Source organism: Agelaius tricolor, unplaced genomic scaffold, assembly GCF_023055355.1.
Source record: "Agelaius tricolor isolate 1412-34295 unplaced genomic scaffold, bAgeTri1.0.p SCAF_1, whole genome shotgun sequence".
Classification (NCBI taxonomy): Eukaryota; Metazoa; Chordata; class Aves; order Passeriformes; family Icteridae; genus Agelaius; species Agelaius tricolor.
In genome coordinates this window covers 34732226-34755028 of record NW_027269261.1, presented here as the reverse complement: position 1 = coordinate 34755028, position 22803 = coordinate 34732226, and the positions used below count along the sequence as shown (strand labels likewise).

At 40.2% G+C, this 22803-nt stretch overlaps 1 long non-coding RNA gene across 1 annotated transcript; it reads right to left on the bottom strand.

Annotated features, from left to right (window-relative positions):
• Positions 1 to 10678: 10678 nt before the first annotated feature.
• Positions 10679 to 22517, bottom strand: LOC139589504 (uncharacterized). Its single transcript, XR_011679046.1, has 3 exons — positions 22305 to 22517; positions 21108 to 21224; positions 10679 to 10749 (listed from the first exon to the last, which is right to left on the bottom strand). It is a non-coding gene; the product is annotated as an uncharacterized lncRNA (long non-coding RNA).
• Positions 22518 to 22803: the final 286 nt, after the last annotated feature.

Genomic DNA, 22803 nt, shown 5'->3' with positions numbered 1-22803 from the left:
GTCACACAGGACAAACTCAGTCCTCCGAGATTTTGGTCACCTCTTACAAAGGGCTGCACTTCTGCCTGACTGGAGCTCCCATTTAGCTCAAGGACTGTTTTCAAGCAGCCAGCACATCACTGCAGCAAAGCATCAGTGCCCATGCCCCTCCCTGTGCTTGGGAGGCTGCTTGGACTTGGCCAAGTGGAGCAGCTCCTTGGAGCACTGGCATTGCCAGGGGCTGTTCATCCTGCTGCTGCTGTAAGTCTCACCCAAAGCATTTCACTGCCTATGCCCCCAAGCCCTCAGAGATGAGGATGTTTCCTATATCTGGTATCAGTATGACAACAAAAAACATGAGTATTTTATCAGTGAGTCAGGAATATTTTCATTCTGTCCACCATTCTTCTGAAAAACACATTTGCACAGCCTGATGCAGAGTTAAAGGGATGTGCACACCTGCTTAGGGATAACTTGCATTCAATAAACAGGACATTTATATGGCATTTAAATACTAACATAAATGCTGTAGCTATATATCAATAAGGACTCAACATTGCAATCATACTTGTTTACTTGTTGCTGAAAACAGCTGATAACTTGGAGATGGCAGCCATAAAAAGTCAGGAATTAATGGTGTGTGGTTGAATGTGGTGTTGTGTAGGGAGGAGATGAGTGAAAGAGCTGAAGTGTTTACAGAAGAGAAGATATTAACCTTTGTACAGGAGTCAGAGTAGTAAGAATGTCCAGAGTTATGCCTAGAAAACAAACAATCAAAACATTATTAAAAAGGGGTGTCAGGAGTCCAGGAGAAGGTTTCATGATGGGTGAAGGATGAAGAAAAACAATAAGGAAGAAACTGGTGGAATGAGTGGATGTCAATATAGTAGGTATATCCATATTATAAAAAATACTAATGAAAATATTTTTCTTCTATTAAGATTAATTTTATTTATAGATAGAAATGATTGCTTACAAGTTATTAATAATATTTAAATGAATTTTTCTCTGTCCACAAAACTCCAACAGGTTCTCTGTACAAGACAGATTTTAGATCACTGTGATATACAAAATTTTTAATCCCAAGGACCTGTTGTAAAAATGTGTTTATTAGAGCTTTGTTATATGAAATGCTAACAACCTCTGTATTGGTGGAATCAGAATTCACTCTTTGCAAGAGTCTCACTGAAGGTGGCAGGATTATGTAGGTGACTAAGTACATCACACTTCTGTGATCTGCACTGTGATAAACTAAAACATCCATCTAATCCTGGATTTTTTGTCATCTTATACCTGATTTTCCAGTGCAAAACTGGATTGCTTTCTTTTTGTTTAGTTGCATGATTCATAAAGGCATTTTGAAGCTAAATTCCTTTTTATACAGTCATATAAAATGATAATCACAAAAGGCTCACTTTGGGGATGCTATACCAATGTTTATATCAATATTTTAAATAGCAATGGAGACTAAGATTAAACTTTGCAAGCTCCCTTATGAATTTGATACTAAATAATAATTTTAAATAAATATGCTTTAAAAAAAACAAAAAAAAAATTAAAAGTCTGTTGTGTTTCCAGAAGACTTCAACTAAATGTATACAATGGTCAGATATGTAAGAAGATGGGTGCCATTCACTACCTATGAGATTCATTGATGGAAAAATAAATTAGATTTTTTTTTAATACAGAGAATCACAACCATTTAACTCCTAACCCTCCAGTCTGTGTTGAAAAACAGAGCAGTCTCTGATTATCGCTTATAACAGGAACGAGAAGTCAATCTGGAAAAATCTGCCATCTGGATGCCACCAGTACAGCCAAGCCAGGCAGCTCTGCTCCCACTTCTCCAGCAAGGAGCAGGAGTGGGAGCATCCAGCACTTGGGCTGGATGGGCTTTCCTGCCTTCTTGCACATCTTGAGCCTTCCTGATGCTTTATACACAGTGGGTTGCTTTGCCCTGGGTGGTGCAGGCAGGATGAAAAGGTGGCCTGCAGCTCACATCAGGGCCAAGGTGCAACTGACATGAAGTGATGAGGATGAGGAAGCCAAAAATCAGCTTCAGAGACACAAAAAAGTACAAAAATGTGGTGAAAGCAAGTGAGATGAGCCAATTATTGATATGGCACCTTCAAAATGTCACTGATGGCTTTCAGAGGGCTGAATAGCATATTAAAAAAGTAAAGTTCATGAATATTGGAGGATTGGGAAAAATATTGCTTGTGTAAACTATAACTGTGTAACTAAAACAAGATTCAATTCAGTGAGGGTTTATCAACAGGTTCTGCTGAAAACTGAGAGAGCAATGTAATTAGTTTGTCCTGTTAACTCAACCTAAGTGATTTATACTTTTGAAACCAGAGGGGATTTAGTAGAGCCATTAGATGTTATGTCACTATAATTAAGGGATGTTTCTCCTAGAGGCCTAATTTTTTAAAAAACATGAAAAATTTTCCAATCTCTATTCCCCATAAAGGATAAAAATATCTTTCTTGTATTAAAGTTCCATGACTCCAAACTGAGTTTCAGTACATTTGATAACCTCACTAGTGCTCTATATTTTAGTGGTAACATATTTAATGCATCCCTTGATGTCATGAAGGTGTAAGTCTAAGCTGAAGGTTATAGTTTTAAATGGCAATACAGAGTCTCTTTATTAAAAAGATATTTTTCTGGTGATGACACATGCACATAATTTGGTGGTTCTTTCTTTCCTGCCCACCTTCCTTCAAGGATGCACAAGTATGACTGTTCTACAAATGTTAGATCATTCTCCAAGAAAGGGGGAAAAGAGCAGTAGGCAAGGACAGCTATTTTTTCTCATGCATAGAACTGTATATCCCAGTGTTAATATTCACAAAAAGGGAGTGTGCCAGCAAAAATTAATAACTGACTCATTTCCTTATAGTGTTTAAAAGGACTTAGGTACATTTCTGACATATCATTTTATTAGAAGGCTTCTTGGAAGAAAATGTTTACATCTTAGGCATTTTTCCCTGCAGGTAAGTAACTTCTAACAGATTAAGTTTATCATTGATGGGGTCATTTTATATCAGGATAGCAGGATGTGTTTCTCCTGTTCAGTACTACAGAACTTATCATAAACAGCAGTGCAAAATGTTGTTTTTGTGAAACATACAGATCTAAAGGAACTATAATCATAACACTAACACGCCATATAGGGAGGGAGCTGTATGCTCTTCCAGAACTGAGGGGTTTTTGTTGTGGATTTCTTGGGGTTGTTTGTTTGTTTGGTTTGGTTTTTGGGGTTTTTGTTTTTTGGGGTTTTTTTGTTTTGTTTTTATGTTTTTGTGGGTTTTTTGGTAGGGTGTATATTGAGGGAAGTACTGGTTGATCACTGAAAGACTGAGACCAATTGGGCCACTGGGATTTGTGGGGATGAGGAGCTAATGAAAGGAGTCCTTTAGCTCTACACATGCTAAAATCTGTAGGCTGGGACAGAAGAAAAACGAGGCCCAACAGAAAACCTGGCTTCAGATTGGAACATCAAATGAGCTTCTTGCTGCATGGCAGGCTGAGCCAAAGCCCACACAGCCATGGAAAAACATTCCTACTTTTTCTTGTTCATTCTACTGAGCATAACGAGCATGGGAGAGACCTGGCTTCCTGTAGACCAGTCTAGGACTACCAAACTGTAGCATTACCATCACCTAAAGATTTTTTACTAACAGTACAATAGACAAATTTCTGAGCTGATGCTCATTATGACCAATATTTTGTCTCGCTGGTTTTTTTTTTATGTCCAAAACTGCTTCGCCAGATCAAACCCCATCACTTGCTAGACTAATTGTTGGTTGTTAAAATAAGGACTGCAATTTACCTCTTACTATTGAATTCTTAATTTGGCAGTTTATGAAATTTAAGATCACATGAAAGCACATCACAGATGAAAGGATGTATGTTTAATTGCTTAACAGATTTGCTGCTGTGCAAAGACTGCAGAGCTGCTGTCCAAGAGCTATCCCTTGGGCTTCTTCCCTCTGGCTTTCAGAAGTGAGAGCTATCGTTACAACACAGCACTCTCCTTCCAGGAGTTTTCCAGACTGGTTTGGATAAGTGTGGAAATTCATACTTATGAGGCAGACCGAAGAACAAATCAAGGTATACGCTTTGAGAGTCTGACATTCCTGGCTGTGAAATGAATGGCTAATCTTCCACTGACTTTAAAGTCAGCTGGAGCAGCTTCAAAAAAAAGACAAAAAAGCAATACTTTAATTCTTCAGGAGTGAGATTTGTTACTGCCAGTAGTAGGTATGCATCACATGAGCTCTCCAGATGATGCTTAACCTGAGCTCAGAGATACACAGGCTGTCAGCTGGCAGTTTGTATGACAAAACATCACATACATTTGTGAAAAGCCACACTGAAGACTAACCCTTCTTCTGTTTTCATAAGCACAGTCTAATTGGATATGATAAATAGCATAAATGTAACTGTCTTCATATTTCTGCAGATAATAAAGTCAAATTCTCATTTGGTATTGTCCTACTTCTAAAATTTTAATGAAGCATTATGATAAGAACCAATTTTCTCTGTTTAATCTAATCTGAACATAAAAGACTCAGAACAGCACAATTACTGTGCTACGGCATATATAGAAAATTACTCATTATTACTGAGCTCCAAAGTAGAGAAAGAGAATATTTCCAAAGGCACAAAATGTCTAGGGCTATAATTCCTGTTTGCACTAATAAGAAACTCTCACAGTACCATTAGCAAAGTAATCAGCTTTTCAATATTTTAAGGTCACAAAAATATAATTATAGAAATAAGAAAATAATTTTACATTGCATTTTATTTTTTGTTGTTTACTTATTCTTATTTTCAGATGAGTATCTTTATATTTAAGATTTCATATTTAAGATCAGGGGCTGCATCAATCTTGTCAAAGTGACTTTAGTCTGAGAAAGAGCAGTAACAAAGCATATATATTCACACACTGAAGTTATTGATGGATTCCTGCTCTTTGCCAAATTAATTACCAAGCACTATTTGATCTTATGTGAGTTGATAAATATACTGGATCAAACATTTATAGACTAAAAGATTCAAGATGAAATGCTGGATATCAAGGCTAACAGTTTTGCTGCACACCTCAATGCCTCAGCCCACAGGCGCAGCATCCTGCCCAGGTCTCACCCAAAGTTAATCATCCCACTGTTTGCTCTGCTCCATCATTTTTGATCCTCAGTGCCATCTATTTTTATTATAAGTATGATTGTGGTAAGAAAGGTTTCTGGCATGTCACTGTTTATTCCAAAGAGGTCTTAAGGCAGGGAAAAAGGAGAAAAAACAAAGCAAGAAACCATCAGAGAAAACAAACAGCATCCTCACTGAAAAGGAGGGCCTGCAGAGCACATTCCTAGATCTGATGGCAATCGCAGTAAGACCCACTGCCAGCAGCTCATATGTTGTGATAATGACTTCTCCATTACCAGGCAATCTCAGCCTCTTAATTCCTCCATGAATCATGTCAAGGAGTCAGTACCCCCTCCAGCAGGAACCAAAAACCTGCTACCCACATATTCCAAGATTTGAACACTCTCAAGAAAAAAAGATCCCCCTTTTCAAACTGCACATTGTTTCTGTAGGTTCTCTCTCTAGTACTTAGTGTCCAAGTAACAAGATCTTAAAATAATGAGAAGAAGCCTAGAATAAACCATAACTTCTCATAAATACAAACCTTTGTTTGTAGTCACTGAAATAAAGGCAAATAAAAGAGAGACTTGACAGGGGTGCCATCTGAAAGCCTGGCATTTTGCAGCCTCTCAAGATCATGAGAGAACAAAGAAAGCTTCAGTCATGGTTTGTTGAGAGGTATATCCCCACAGGTAAGAGTTGGAGGAAAAACATGATTAATGGTTACTATGCAATCTTGCAAATAAAACCATATTTTCTGGGGAGATATAAAATAACAGTTTTCCTTCTGTTCACAGTGAAAATATGCTCTGATAAGTTTAAACATCCTTAAACACCTAGCTGCTTTCTTACTCTGCTCCTGGTGTGGTCTCTGTTGTGGATAGTACAGACAGGGAATATACACATGGCTACAGGATTTTATGCATCTGAGAGATTGATTCTGGCATCAGCAGCATCCTCTCTCACCCTCTCAAGCATGTAACACCAGGGATATTGCACCAGGAATTATGGTAAGGGAGGAGGTGATGAGAACTAAAGGATGTAGCAACAAAGTGAACACTAGGAGAGAAAACAGAAGGAATAAGGGAGAAAAATCGGCTCCTGGAATGTTACTCCTCCATTTCAATATCTTTGCAGTGGGAGTAATTCTACATTGGCCAGAGGAGATGTTCAACTTAATTCCTCTTTTCGTGCTACCTCATCCTACAACCATCTGAGAGATACCTACAATCAAACCCTGGCCTGAAGCTGTACAACCAGGAGTATCTACTGTGGGCTCTAAGCAGCTGGGGCAGAGCTAAAAGCAGCACAATCAGAGACATCCCACCACCCAAAACTCCAGGGCAGCAATAAAGGCAAGAGAGCTGTAGTACTGCAGGTTAATAATAAATGTGTGAGAAAAAAGCCACCTCTCCTCACCCCCTCAATTGTCAAGCCACTGTTTTCTTGTTTGTAGCAAAAGTTGACATGGCAGTTCCATGGTATCACTGGAACTTTTCCTGGCCAAGGGAAGTGGAACCATTGTCTCATCTTGTGACAGTGCACAGCCAGTTGGCTGCTCTCAGATACACTGAGACTTCATTGATGCCACCACCCACATGTAGGGAAAAGTTTTCATAACTGCACCTTGTGTGCCCTTAGCAGCTCACTGAACTTTTGGGACCTAGCTGCTCAACCCTTTTTTTGCCATTCTGGGCAGAGTCTGGAGCAGATTCCTTGGAAAACTTTACACATGGAGATGCAGTTATCTGTGAAATTAAGGAGCACCTAAAGCAAGCAGGAAGTAATAAGCCACTATGGGAACAGACAGACAGCAGGTACACAGTTCATGAATGTGACTGCTAAGAAGGATCTTGGGTGTCTCTGAAGTCACCTTGCTTGGATTCCACATGGGACTAAGGCTTGCAAACAGACAGTCCAAAACAATATATACTGGGGGGAAATTTCATTCAGCTCTCCGTCTTTAAATTCAGTGGTTACCTTTACTATGACAATATCCCATGGAGGCTTTAAAAAATCCATACTCAGGAATTTCCACCACTTTTCTCAGCTCATTTTCCCATTTGCTTTCCTTCTCACATTTGCTCATACAGAAAATCTTGCTTTTCTCACACAGAAAATCCACTGCTTCTTTATTCTTCCCATTCCTCAAAGGATTCTGCTTTTTCTACAGTGTTTGGAATAAACAAAAATCACATGGAACTGTGCCATGTAGTCTTGTTACTATATTTCAACAGATGGTATGCAGTATTGTTCTGGATGCCTGCACAACAAGAAGCTGCGTCAATATCCTTGCAGGGTTTTTTTCCTGAGGTCCTGGGAGATGCAGTAAAGCAGCACTTGATGTAATTTTCTTCTATTGTAGTTCTGCTGTACACATGTAAAACTAAACAAACAAGATTCTCATTTTGAATGTGTTAGTCACGCCCACAGTTTGAGAACAATGAAGAATTAGATTAACTTGTATCTGTAGGTGTGCACGTTAGTCTGCATAAAACACACACACACTTTGTACAGATGTGGGAAAGTCAGGTACCCTTTCTTTCTCTCACTGTGTGCTGTGACAATCTCCAGAGGAAGTTGGTGTAATGAGGGTCACATATCATGATTGTCAGATACAACATAGTAGCAATTACCCAGGCCAGCAGCAATTGTGACCACTCTCTGCACAAGGGAACAATTTCTAGAAGTGGCTCATGAGCTGACAAGATTAAGAGTGACCAAAGCTGGTGATTAAAAGTTTTGACTAAATCTGCTATCAGCAGTGTTACAAAACTGTAAAGCTGAGGAGAGAGGTGTCTGCAGTTGAACATTCAGACTGAAATGCAGGGCCCTTTCCAGTTTTACCTGCAGCACAGCACCAGCCATTTTCAGTGAACACTGGTCTGCAGAACACTTCTGTAGTCAAAAGTAGTTGAGAAAATTAAATTTGTCACAAAACCCTACCCAGCCACAGAAGTATTTGTTTGGGAAGTGGTCAGGCTTGGATGGTCTATGAGCCATCTAGCTAGGAAACAACAGCAACAACAAAACACCTACTATATATCACATATGTGTGAGTGTGTCTGTGTGTGTGTGTGATTGTATATAATTTGTGATTAACAAACTACAGATTAGCAGGAATAATAAGTATGATATGAAAAGCTCTTAGTCTCAAATATGCCAGCAGCACTGAATAACTTTGAATATTTTAGGGACATAAATCAACTTAAGGACAGTTCTTAAACATGAAAAGCAGCTACAATGATTTTGATATTCTGTGCTGTATAGAAATAATCAAATTCTCCTTCTGAGGGACATGAAAAGCGCTGCAGGTCACTGGTGCTAGATGAGAGGGTGAGGAACACATTCAGTGCAGGCAGCACAGTGTGCAAGCTGCAGATTGAGCTCTGGGTGGCAGGAGCCCCAGGCAAGAGGCCATGAACTGGACCCTTTGCACAAAAAACGAGCACAGGGACCTGTGGGGAAGTCAGGTGACCGAACTGAGAGAGACACAGCAGAAGCTGAGGACTCAGCAGGAAGAGCCCAGACCTTCATGTGCACAGACTATGAAGGCATAAAACCCAGGGGTTACTTCATTTGGTATCCCTTCCTGGAGGCACTCAGCTTGAGCTGTTCTTGTGTTACTGCATCATGAATAAATTGCTTTAAGGATGCAAGAGAAACCCAGCCAGCAACAAAATCTGATCTGACTGTGGTGGGTGTATGCAGGGAGCCAAGCAGGGCATCCATGGGCTCACCAGAGCCACCCACTGAGATGGAGCTTCAGTCCCAGCAGTGCAGTCCCTGGTGGTGGGAGTGGTGGCTACCAGAGTGCCCTCTGAACAGTCAGACAGGAAAGTTTCCTTATACATGAGACATTATAGGATAAGGTAGTATAAGAGAGGTACCACACAGCCTTGAAAAATGCCAAGGGTCACATGGGCTAGCCCAAGCAATCTGTCCTGCCCTTACACTCTGTGACACTTGGTGCACCTCTTATCTCAGTGTGGCTTGAAAGGGAAAACACATCACCAAGAGACAGGAAGAAGAATTTGGAAGGAGAAAAGAATGAAAATTCTGTCTTTCTCCATTTATTTATTATTCCAAGGGTGGTATGAGACCTGATTGAAGTCCTATCTGGGTGTGTATCTTAGTTAATGTGTTGACAGGCATTTGGAATAGCAATTCAACCTGCTCAATCTGACTGAAAGAATTCAGTGTGCTTTGAATAAAAGCAAGACTGCCTATAACCAAATGATTGCAAAGATGGAAGGAGTGGATGAGTGCTTTGAGCAACTGAGTCCAGTTTCAGTCATTGATGCTGACATTATTGTATGATGAATCTTAAAATGAGAATTTTTTTCCTCTCCTTACTTTTCCTTCTAGAATATGGGTCCATAGTCTCCACCTTAAGAAATATTTCCTTTTGCAGCTGCAACTGAATTATGGCTGATTCATCCCAAATAGTTTTATCATAAGTACCTCATTTGGGTTAACTTGTTCTTCAGTTTCCAGCAGTGTCCTCTGGGACAGGCATATGGGAGAGAACCACCCTCTCCAGACCCATTCAAGACACCATTTTACATTCCTAACTAAGCCAGATTCTTTTGACTTCTTGAAGTTAAAGATGTTTCCCCAAATGTCCTTTACCACCACTGAGATCCTAGCACAGACTCATGCTATTAGCCCCGAGATGTGTGTCTTTAGCCTGCATCCTGCTGTACCCATTTCTACCCTTGTTGCCCTCAAGATCACACCATGTCAGTGTACAAGATTCTGGTACTGCATATGCCACAGATGATTCCTATATCCGTCAGTCAATTTAATTTTCATGTTCCCGTCTTTTATGCCAAGGTCTTTATTAGAAATAGTAAACAAACTTTGTCCAGAGAGTCCTTGAGAAAATTGTCTAGTAACCTCTTTCAGCTTGATCATTTGCCTCACAGCATGACTCATTGTCATCTCTCATTTAGAGAGCTCCTTACCAAATCTCAGTTCCTGTAATAATCTCCATCTTCACCATTTTAGCTGATAATTTCCCATGTGACACTCCATCAGTTTCTTTGCTCAAGGTCAGATAGATTTGATCTACTGCTTTTGTCTACAGAATCACAGCTTTCTTTTTTTTCTAGAAACATGAATGAAGATTCTTATCAATCTTTGATTAGATAGGCGTCAGGATAGCCTGACACAATGTGCCTCTGACCAAGCTTTACTACATTTTATCCCCCTTTCCATTTATCTGCAGAGTTTTAATTAGTGTTTCTTTCAAAGTTTCCTACATAATCCCTGCACACAAGTGAGGTCAGTAAAGTCCAAAAGCCATAAGGAGATATTTTAAGTCCCCCAGAAGATAATGTGATAATTAAAACAAAGTGATAATATGTGCTTGATGCAGCTGTGGATGGCAGGGGGAGGCAGAAGATCCAAGTAACTTAACCTCTAACCTCTAACCAAAGTTATGCATATTCTCCCTGTGTTTCCTCTATAAAATCAGGGAATGACATTATCCAGTACAAAGTGGAAAAGCAAGAACAAGTAGAATTAAATTCATAAGCCTTACCTGTACCAGTTCAAATCAGCAGTCCCTCCCCTGCAGGGCTGTCTCCATCAGGGTGCCATAGCAGGTACCTAGGGAAGAGGAAAGAAACAAGAAAAGCTCACTGTTCTGCTTTCCCACTATCCCAGCTCCACAGTTTTGTGGTTAATGGATCATTGAGGAAAAGGCACTATCTATCTGTTAAATAGTTCTTACTGTACTGCATTGCTTTCCACAAATCAATGGAAGCTTCTAGCATTCACAATATCTATGAAAACCTTGTTGACTTTGAGTTCCTTACCAGCTGCTTCTTCTGGATGTCCTTGGTTCTTTCACCAGGAGAAACACCAAACTATCACACCTCATCACCTTCTCCACTCCACAATACAATTCCTCTGGTTTGCCCCTTAGCTCTGTTTTCTGGAGCTGAGCAGCCATACCCATGGAGGTATTCCCTGGGCACAAGCCATTGAACACCTTCAAGCACCTTTGCTCTCCTTTTCTGGGCTTTGTCTTGCCTTTTCTCTGCCTCCTCAATGTCCATTCTACTTTTGCCCAAAGCAGTTGGGCCATCCACAGAAGGGGAAGAAAGTTTAAGATCTTTCAGGATGAAGCCAGATCCATACAGATTACTCTAGGAGATCCTGAAAAGCACCTGAAAGACAGTGCATTCATTGGTCACAGTCAGCATGTCCCACTTTGCTCTGCACTGGTGTGGCCTCACCTCAAGTCCTGTGCGCAGTTTTGGGCACCACAATATAAGAAAGATGTAAAAGCTATTAGAGAGTGTCCAGAGCAGAGCTGTAAGATGGTGAAGGGCCTTGAGGAGAAGCTGTATGAGAACAGCTGAGGTCACTTGGTCTGTTCAGCCTGGAGAAAAGGAGACTGAGGGGAGACCTCACTGCAGCTGCAACTTCTTCATGAGGAGAAGAGGAGGGGCAGGCACTGATCTCTGCTCTGTGGTGCCCAGTGACAGGACCTGAGAGAATGGCCTGAAGTGGCGTCAGGAGAGGTTTAGGTTGGATATTAAGAAAAGGTTCTTCACCCAGAGGATGGTTGGGCACTGGAACAGCTCCCCAGGGAAGAGGTCGCAGCACAGCCTGACAGAGCTCAAGAAGTGTTCAGAGAACACTCTCGGGCACACAATGTGACTTTGGGAAGTCCTGCACAGGGCCAGGAGTTAGACTACATGAATCATGTGGATCCCTTCCAACTCAGCTTATTCTGCAATTCTGTGAATTTCCATACTCCTTGCCTTGCCCTTTTAGAAAAATCTAACCCTTTTAAACTTTGTGAATCCCATTTTTAGGTGTCTGCTTCTGGTTCAGCAGATAAAAAACAGAAACCAGCAAATTAGCACTTGGCACTGCCATGTTTAAATCGTGTTTGAGAGATAGCGCCCTCACACCTGCCTGAGGCCATTCATAATTTCTTTCTGTATGACCTTTAATTTCTGCACAAGATATTTGTTCACTGAACAGATCTAATTACCCAGTTACAGACAAATTGCCCCTCACATCCTGCACAAAGAAGGTCAAATAGACATTAACAGCCCAGACAGTGGAGCTGTACCAGAGTGGGCCTGCCCAGAAGGGCTGCCCATTGCCTGGGGCCTCAGCTCTGCCCAGGCACATGCACCTTCCCAGGGCTCCAACAAGCTCCAGCACGGCCCTGATCAGGCAACCAACAGTGCTGTCTTATTTTATTTGGAGGGAAAGGAGAAGCTAATAGACTACTAGACTACTAGACTAGACTAGACTACTAAAAATGGTACAGGGGAAAAGGGGGCATGTTTGTTTTAATACTCTTATTAAAGAAAAGCATAGCATTACTGACTCTTTAACTTTTCATTCAATGTCACTTATGCTTATTAATTTATTAGAACCTTAATTTTTACAAGTGGCTACACAAGCAATTGCTTTCCATTTCAGCCAAAGAGGGACTTGTGATCTTTTTATTGTGATCTCAAAGAAGAAAGTGAACATAAATTTGTTATACCATGTTCACCCAGAGCACATATATGATTGAGATTTTCAGCTTCCCTGACACTGCATGTCTGCTGACATTGCACATGTGAGTCAATATAAAAATTGATGCAATACCTGTATGTCTTGCAAAGCTTCAGAACTGATAATCTATCTTAGCACACAATGCCATAAACTTCACAGTTTTTCAAAACTGTGCTCTTTTTTAAAAAGAGTTTTTGCTGCTGATGGAGATTTTTACAGGCTTGTGGTTTTGTACCACAACCAATATAACAAGAGAACATTGCCCTCTGGTGTCACAAGCTTTGCGCTTGACAGAGCTTGCCACCTGCCCTTTCTTACCCCTTTTCTTCCTTCTCTTTATTCACTGCACTGAGAGCCAGGCTGTGGTTCAAAGGCATAAATCAGCAGAAGGTATGGAAAGGGTTGTTTCCTTTCCAATGCAGAATTTTTTGTAACAATTGCCATGGGTGTGAAAACAATCTGTCTAAAGTACTGAAAGCCAGAATTAGTTCCCTTCAAGTTGAATGATGCTGTTAAATCTTAGCTGATTCTTTTTTTTTTTGACAGGTTTATCAATTTATTTATTCATCCTTTTGAATAGGTTTTTTTTGGGATTTTAAAGTGAATATTAGAATCAAAGCCATCAGAAGACTGAAGCTAAATTTGGGAACTTATGCTACCAACTGCTTTACTAACACCTGTGTTTTTCTGATCATAACTGAGTTCTCCAGCTCTGCACTTGGAGACATCTGAGTTCTGCCTAATTGCTCACAGGTTTGTCCCCAAGCACACTCCAGTATATTAGGACAAACGAGTGGCAGAAAACAGCCAAATCAAATGCAAAGAAGCCAAATTATTACTTGCTGTTGGATGACAGTACCAAAAGAGAGAGAAGAAGCATCATTGTTTAAGCAGTTGGGGAAGGGGCAGGAGGGGATGCAGTGGGAGTAGCACAAAGTTTAGATTTATCTTCCTAGCCTTGCAGGCTCTGCTGTCAGATGGCTTGCACAAAGAATAGTAAGGTAAAGTGTCAGATTTTTTTACCTCAACTCTTAAAGCCAAAGATTACTTTTCCACTCAAATATTCCAAGTGTTTAGTAAATGCAAATTTCAAAGAGATAGTTGCAACAATGAATAGATCTTCTTGCTAGCTAATTAGTCCATACAAAATGTATAGACAGTCATTTTTGCTAAGGAGTCAGTGATGATTCCAACAGATGATCCACTGATTCCATCAGCTACTTGCAGCCACTCTGAAAACCACTAGGGAAAGAAGTTTAAGGTACAGCTTTAAAACATAAGGTAGAGACTGACTGCAGGGGTGGCCAGATGGTGCTACTTGTAATTGGCTGCCTGTTAGACAACTCCCTGGACATTGTCTAATCACTTACCTTTTGCTCAGTGGGATGCTACATCTAGCTTGAGCCTGATAATAGTTGATGGTCTAGGCTCAACTCCATGTAGGACCCCTCACAGACGATGGAAACATATCCAGGGGTTATTTTTTCTCCTCTTTCCCTAGATATTGGAGGGACATGCTCCTCTTAGTGCATTAACCAGAGATAAATAGATAATAAGATGACAGCAGGCACACTATATGTGGCTTTTTATCTGTCCTCTGGACTTTTTCCCAGATGCACCAGACCAGTTTTTGACCCAGGCTCTCCACTACTTTCTAACCACTGAATTAAATCCTTAATGATAAACTGAACATAGAGATTATCTTCCCAGCCATTTGCAGGACTACTCACTTTGAATTATTAACCAAAAAACCCCTCATTTTTCTGCTCTTACAAGAAAATATAAATTGCCCTCTTGAAGAATTGAGGGCTGACATTATTTTTGTGCATCTTCTCATTTGCAGATGGCTTTTACTGAGGCCTTTGCTAACAAAAGGATTGAAAGAGGGGAAGTAGGAGGCTGAGGTCAGATATGATGTTTAATTTAGGAATTAGAGAAAAAAGAAACATTGCAAACTGAAATTTGAGAGGAACTTCAAGATATGCTTCACCAAAAAATTTACAGGGGAAAAAAAACCCAAAACCCATTTTCTCTTTTAAAAAGAAAATTACATGTAGATAAACAAGCTCTGAAAAATCTCTTGAGGTACTGAAGAGGGAAGTAGGGAGATAACTGTATAAGAAAAATTGGTTCTGTAACCAAAATGCAGTCTGCAAGCACTGTTCTATGAAGCTATTAAAAAAAAAACAAACTGTAGTTATAAAGATGTGGTAAATATGTATTTTATTCTGCTTTTAATGTCTTTGACAATGTCTGTCTACACCTCCCTTATTTAGAGCCAGCAAAGTTTTTTTGGTGGTTATATACCGGACCAAATTAAGGCATTGATCAGGCTAAATTTTACTTTTGTTTGCTATGTTACTTCTTGGCTTGTTCCTTCTATATTACTTCTTGGCTTCTTGACAGTTTGGAGGATTTGGCAGCAAGGAAGCTAAAACTTGTGTCAGGCTACAGTGCTTCAATCTGGGTGTGAAATTCAATGACCGTTTGAAATTCAGATTCTGCAGAGTCATGACATAAACAAATGTAGCATTGAAAGACATTCTCCATAGGAAGCTGTTCAGCAGACTGAGAGCAGACTGAAAAAGGTGGAGTGACCTCACCAAAATTGATTGCAAGATTACCACATGAGGGGCCAGGCATTAATTTTGCCCTTAAGATTTACTTGCAGTAAATCATGTCATGCATGTTCTCTTTGGCTGGTAGATCCCATTTCTCTGGTTTTGCAAAACAAATATTTAAAAAGAAAAAGCAATTTATGCATTACCTGGCAGGTGTGGTAGCCAACAAGCCTCTGAAAGGTGTTGATTTTTCCTATATGCCAGAGAGCCAATATTTTCCTATGCATCAGTTTGTCTTGCCATCTACTTCTAGAATTATTTTTTAGGATTTTAAATAAATCCATGGAGATTTTACTTGTCACTCCCAAAAATCTGCTGAACTGCCCTTTTGATTTTGGTGCCATGAGTTCAGACCTATTGCTGAACCTCTGTTGGTGGAGTAGTGGCCTTCAGCAAGTGATTTAAATTCTTGCTTTCAAAGGATGCTATTAGAAAACATGACTGAGATGACACTGATTGGAAAGGTTTCTTCTTAGCTCCTGCATAGCTGTCTCCAGAAGCTGCTTAGTCAGCCTTTGCAAACTCCTGAATTTGCAAGTTACTGTTGGCTGAAGAAGGCACTGGAGCCACTGGAAACTGAGGCAAAGCAGACAAGCTGACTTTCCCTTCCCTCTCTTCACTTATTTACCAGATTATAAATTTGCATACAAGCCTGCCTGGGAATAGGCACACTTGGGAGGAAGGTCTGCAGAAGAGAGCAGTGTGCTTCAGGGGCAGTAGCACAGTGAGGCTGATCCAGACCTCTGGCCTTGGAGGTGAAATGGAGGATCAGTTCCCCAGACATCTGTCTCAGCTGTCATCCATCTGCTTTTGGATTTCACTCACAGCTGTGGCAAAGCTCTTAGAGGCACACTCTGTCTCTTACACATTGCTCTAGCACCTGGCACAGCAGGGTGCCATCACTTTAAAGGTTTTAAGCAGCACTGCTACAATAATGATTGGTAGAGAAAGTCAGATAATTAATTACTTTCCAGTATACTTTTCACTAGTATAGTGTTCAATACAAGTATTGACTGGATTAATTTAATTTCAGAGTTGCAGAAGCAGCTTTATGGTTATTTTTTATTTTAGAGTTGATTTTTTGTTTATCAAGACTTTCTTTATACTAGACTAGACTGTCTCTGGGGTGCTTGGAAATGAACATTTTATTTGCATTCAGACCCAGTACGGCCACCCTAACCCAATCCAGCCATGGAATCTCTGGGTGTTGCGTGGTTGTGGCTGTTTGTCCCGGGTGTGACAGCTAGTGCTGTCACTGCTCCTTTTGGAGCTTCTTCTGCACACAGTTGTACTGAGCAGATCAACTCTGTCACTCCCCATGTAAATCCCATTTCCCAAGACCTCTCCTGCCTTTCTGTCAGCAGCTGAAAGAAGAAAAGATGACTCCCAAGCTACTTTAAATTCTCACTGGTCTACTGAAAGCAGTAGATGCAAATCTCATCATAAACTGATACAACTCCATTATTTTCAGTGGAATTATGCCCATGAACACAAGTTTCAGATCTAATGCTTTCCAAAATCATTGAGACCGCTACCCTTTGGCTGTGTCTGTTTAATGGTTTCTGTTGTAAATTACTGTTACCAACACAGACTATTCTTCAGCCTAAAGCTCCTTATTGAACTGGGGCAGCCTCCTACACCCTTAACCAGAGTAGTGATTCCAAGTGTAAGTCTATAAACAGAAATGCTGGGACTGACAGCAGCCTGCCTTTTGGGAAAATCTGCTTTTTGTCTCTTGTCTTTAGAACAATCACTCATTTTTAATGAGTTTGGATTTTTTTTTTTAATGTTGCAGTATTATTTAAGGCTATTATTTTACTGGGAAAAAGACTCAACATGTAATGAAACATTAGATATATTCATCTTAATATTCAATGCCTATTCCAACTATATTTTGGTCTCCTGGTAACATTACTAATGACTTGTCATCATGAAAGAGAGAAAGAGTGAAGCTATTTCACTGGATTCTGAAACAGCATGAAATCAAGTGCATGTTACACCGATTTTGCAAAAACAGACTGCTGGTAGCAATTCTCCCTGTGTTCAGCAAACCATGAAATAACACTATATCAGATTTCTGGCTCTTGAAAACAGGGAAGCATTCCAAAGACAGTGGCTTTTTGGCAATGTCTAGCAGAAAGGTGGAAGTGCTGAAACATGGAACTTCCTTTCTTGCCCCTCTCCCCATGCTCAGATGTTCACAAAGAATCAGTGTAACAATCCTCCAGAGCATAGCTCAATGGAAACATGGAAATTAATTGTTGCAGTCACCTCATTACTTGACTGTCAGTGTTAATAGATGTTTAGCACTGCACTAAGAGCACCGGTGGTGTATGATTTTATCACTGCAGATAAGTGCTTTTAAAGTAAAGGCTCACCACGAGCAGCTGAGCCAGGTGCTGAGCACTGGCAATACAGCTTGGGATGCCCCTGCCCAGCAGCTGGGAAGAGAGGGAAGGATCAGAGCTGCACAGCTCCCTGATGCTGGGTCATATGAGCAGCTTAATCATGGAAAACTTGTCTCACATGAACAGAGCAGGGCAACCACAGGGAGCCCTAAGGTCTGTACGACATAGCAGGAAAGGGATACAACATTCAGAAGGATCTATGATTTGCAATTTCTTCTAAACTTCCAGAGGACCAATACGAATACAAATAAAGTATCATCACCACTCTGTGGCATCAGCAAGCACAAAGACAACCCTGCACCTGCAGAGCTGTTTGGAGGCAGTGCTTCTGAAGAACAGGTCAGCTGAGCTGGAAATACCCACCTCACAACTCCTCTTTCAAAAGCCCAGCATCAAGCACTGCAATACAGAAAGAGGTTTTTTTCTTTATGCATCATGGTGAAGTACCTTTCTTTATGCATCACAGTGAAGCATCCTTTCAAAACGTTGGTAGCTTCATCCTCAGACTTCTCAACTGTGCCTGCTTTGGAAATAGACTAAGCTAAAAAACTCAAAAATTCTTTGTGAATCCAGTCCTGAACAGAGTATCTGTCTAGATGAAGTTGAGGATATGGCCATAGCTGATCAGAGGCCAGATGCCCTGGAAATAAATTCCAGTGAAAGCTGGGAAAGGATTCCTCAGAGTCCATTCTTCATGCGGAAGTATAACTCTTGTGAATAAAGACATATCGGGGCATGTGCTCAGAAAATTCCATCTAATTCTATCCTAATTAAGCAAGATAGTTCAAACCCTGACAAGACAAAAGATTAGGCTGTTATTTTTATTATTCTTTTTATTTCTATGCAAGAATGTGCATAGTGAAAATGATCTCGCAAGACAAGATGCTGCATTTGCTGCTCATCCTTTTTACTTTCCAAAACTTGAGTAATGCTTCAGAAGCAGAGACCAGGTTTAGTTAGCAGTAAGTAATTGTTATAAGCTCACTGCCATCAGAGTATGTCCATACCAGATGAAATATTTTTCTGACCTTTGTTAAAGTGAGCTTGCTTTAATGGGTGTTAAATTGTCATCCACACATGAAAAGTCTTTGATTTGGGCTTTCCAGTGCTGAAGCACTGTTTGCCCAAGCTAGTTTCTTTGGTCTGTTTCTACAAATTTTGTTCTGCAGATCTCACTTTCTCCCTCTCCTTCTGTGCTTGCAGTGCTCGAAACATCAGTTGAAAAGGAATTTTGAGTGTCTGTAATTCACTACAGAAACTTTTCAGGCTGCAAAGGAGACAGATGAGACACTAACATTGACAATATCAATGAAATAAATCCTTCAGCAACAATAAATTGTATCTGTGCTTGTTTATTGAGTTTGGGGTTTTTTTCCACCTGTCCAAAGTGATGGAAACTCATCAAGACAATGCTACACAGGTTTGGGAGTATACTTAGTAGCTGACAAATTTGTAAAGCCACACAAATCTTGAAGCTTGTATAAGAAATTAACCAAGGTGTTGTCTCTTTCTTCCCTTCTGGGCTGTCAGTGTGGCAGCCCAGAAGATAGGAGCTAATGTCTCAAACACTGATAGCTGGACAGCTGTGGAGTCAACCAAGGATTGTTGATAACAGCAGACAAGGAATGCTGCTAGTAAGACATGGCAGGAAAGAATGAGATCTGGCTGGAAAAGGGGGCCATGCAAAAGTAGGGCAGCACTTGTCCAGGACAAACTTCCTTGTTATAATTCCTGGAGATAAGCGCAATACAGTACAGTGCAAGTGCAGGAATGAGACCGGGAAGTGGGCATGGACTGCAGAGTGGGGGATCAAAACCACCCAAGACCCCTGAAGCCCTTCTGACCTATTTCTAGAAAGATCTGAAAGAAAAGACTATGCATAGTAACTAATTTGCTTAGAAAGATAAACACATCTTCCAAAGGGGAAAACCTGTCTGTAAAGAGGTATCCCAACCAAGCCTGGGCAGAGGCCCCAAGACCATGGACATCCCATCAACTGGATCAATGCTGGAACCAGAACTGGGAGCTTATTTGCTTCCTTCCTTCTTTTTTTATTTCTCTTTCTTTTCTTTCTCTCTTTTTTTCCCCTCTCTTTCTCTGTCTTCCCTTTAATTATCTTTCTTTTTCTCTGCCCTGTGCTTATATAGTAGGTCAGCAACTAATATACCACTTTAAATGCCAAGTAATTTATTAAAAACACTTTGTGAGTTTTTGTGAACTCCCTGAGTTTTGTTGTACCTTTTGAACATGAGCATTTAGGAACCTTGGATGTTCTTTTTCCACACAACATGAACAAACAACCTTTGTTCTTGATTTGTATGCCTCATTTCTAATGCTTTAAGATCAGTACCCATGCACCTATACATTCCTCAGTTATGGTCTGTGCTCTTCATCTCAGTTACCACTCCAGAAGGTAAAGAAGGCTTTTAAAGGGGCAGCTCAATTCTTTCAAAGTAGCCATGATCAGAAAGGCTACCAGGACACTGCAGTGATGTAGATGGGATCTTGGGCTGATACACTTGCAGCAAGTAAAAATTCCAGAAATATTCACATGAGAGGAGGAAGACATGATTTTTACTGCAATCTACTGTGTACTACCTAGACTATTTTCTTCACCCTGAACCAGACTTATTTCTGCACAGGAACATCCTCTTGAACAAAGAACACCCTTTCTCTTGGGCTACATGTAGTGTCTGAAGCCTGGATATTAGATAATTTTTTGGTGAAGATGGTAAGATCATGAATTCACTACTCTATTGTTGAGCCTTGCCTCTTCTTGAAAGTGAATTCAGAAAGCTGTCAGCGTTTTATTTCTCTGTGGAGAAGAGAGATGGCACAATGCCTGTAGCCTTTGATGAATGTCAGCAATGTAAAATCCCTTAGTACCTCATGTCTTTAGAGGCTTTATTTGCAGATTTTCATGCTTTGGCTAAATGCAGCCAGGATTCTGCTATAGGTAAACTTTCACATGACTCAGCTCTACCTCCTGTGGTAAAACATATTCTGACTGCCAGCAGTTCAACTGTTGGACAACAGAGGAAGAAAGACAGAAAATGCACTTGATGCTAGGGTGTGTGACAGCATAATCTTCCAAAAATCTTGCTTTTCTACTGCAGTCTTGGGAGTTGAAATTTGTCTACAGTGTCAAATATGCCGTATCATTCAAAATAGAAAAATGTCACATTAGAAATCACTAGTTAAAGAGTGGTAAAAATTAAATACAACCATTTGCTGCCATGTGAACAGTCAGCAGAGACTGCTGATTTTGACATGTCAAATCCCAAAAGATAGATTGTGTCTTTCAGAGAAGGCAAGGTGTAGGGCAATGAGGATTACTAACTGATAAGCAACTGGGTCAAATTTGCTCCTTCCCCAGCAGCAACAAGAAAGGAGTAATTTGTTCTGTACTTACCACAAAACATGAGTACTGTGGGGAGCAGAGCTCATGTTAAATATTACCTCAAAAACTGGCTCCCCACAGTGCTTTGCTTCTTTGATATAAGGAGCTCCTACAGCATATGCCCTCCACCTGCAAACAGAGAAGTAAAATTCTGTGGATTACAAGCTGCAGAAGTGGAGCAAAGAAATTAAGGCACAGTAACAGTGAATTTGGGGTGATAGGAGGGGATCTGACTTATCAATCACCTTTCTGGCTACTATTAGTTTATACAACATGATATCATGTCAATCATATGTCAAGGATCCCTGCAATGGACAGAGAGTTTCCTCTTCAGCATCACTTCAAGTGCAAATAAAAAAAAAAAAAAATTACAGCCCTGACAGTTGGGGAAGATGTGCTTACCAGAATCTGTTTTAAAATTCAGATTTGCTTTTCAATTCCCTACTCCTTTATTCTTTGGATTTATTTTTACATCCTTACATCTAAATGCACTTTTCCTGATTCACTGCATCCACTGATATTTTTCATAATCTCTTGTAAAGAACTCAATTCAAATAGGATATTTTGGTTAGAGGGGTTTTTTTGCATATCAGTCTGAGGGGGAGTTGAGGTTTTTTATGCTATTAGTGACCCCTTAGACATTTTGATGCTTTTACTGTCCTTGAAAAGAAATTCTGAGTATTTCTAAGCACAGTGTATTCCATTTTCACTACATAAAAATTGGTGGTTATTAGCATTCTAGAGGCAACATGTCTACCAAGCTGACTGCAACAAAGATAAATTATCTGGTTTATGCTGCATGAATTCTTTCTTTATATAAATACACACATCTATGGGACTATCTAACTTCATCATCCTAGCATCAGATAGCTACATAATCAACTTACTGAAATTAAAAATTCATTGAAAAAACCATCCTTTATTTCCTTAACTGTGTCCTGTCTGAATAAAAATAAACTATAGTTACTAAAAATTTCTGTATATAAGTTTTTCTAGGGGGTAATTTTCAGTGAACTACACAGCAACATTTCCATTTCATTTCAAAGATGAACAGTTTTGATGAATACCGTTGGTTTTGTAAATACAAACTAGACACTAGTAACAAGGGCCTAATAAGCAAAAAAAATGAACCCCTAAGGATAGGAACCTTCAGGCAAGGTTATGAAATTACATTACAAGTGAATTTACGGTAAACACTTACTAACTCACCCCAATATTTGTATTTCAGCAAAGCTGTTAGGCTTGACAAAAATTCTGGCCCTGCTTTGTGTGACTCCACAAGACTGAGGATGAGGATGGTGCTGTCAGTGCTGTGCTCCACCATTCCCCAGCGGGCACAGCAGCTCTCCCCTCGGGGGCTGCTGTCTGTCTGAGGGGCTCACGGCAGGAGGGTCGTGCTGGGCACGCTGCCCAGACCAGCAATGCTCTCTGCATGGCAAACACACACAAGAAGGTACTTAAAGCACAGAAGGGTCACTTTTACAGACGGGACAACAGGTAGACTTGTACTCTGCACCTGCCCGCAGTTCTTAAAGATGTCACATTAAAGCGAGGGTGCGGTAATTAATCAATTAAACTTGTTCATTGTTGGAATCCAGGACAGCCAGAGGGATGTCCTGAATTCCAACAGTTCATTGATATATATATATATATATATATTTTTTTTTTTTTTTTTTTTTTTTTTTAAATTCACCAGCTCTGGGGTGTT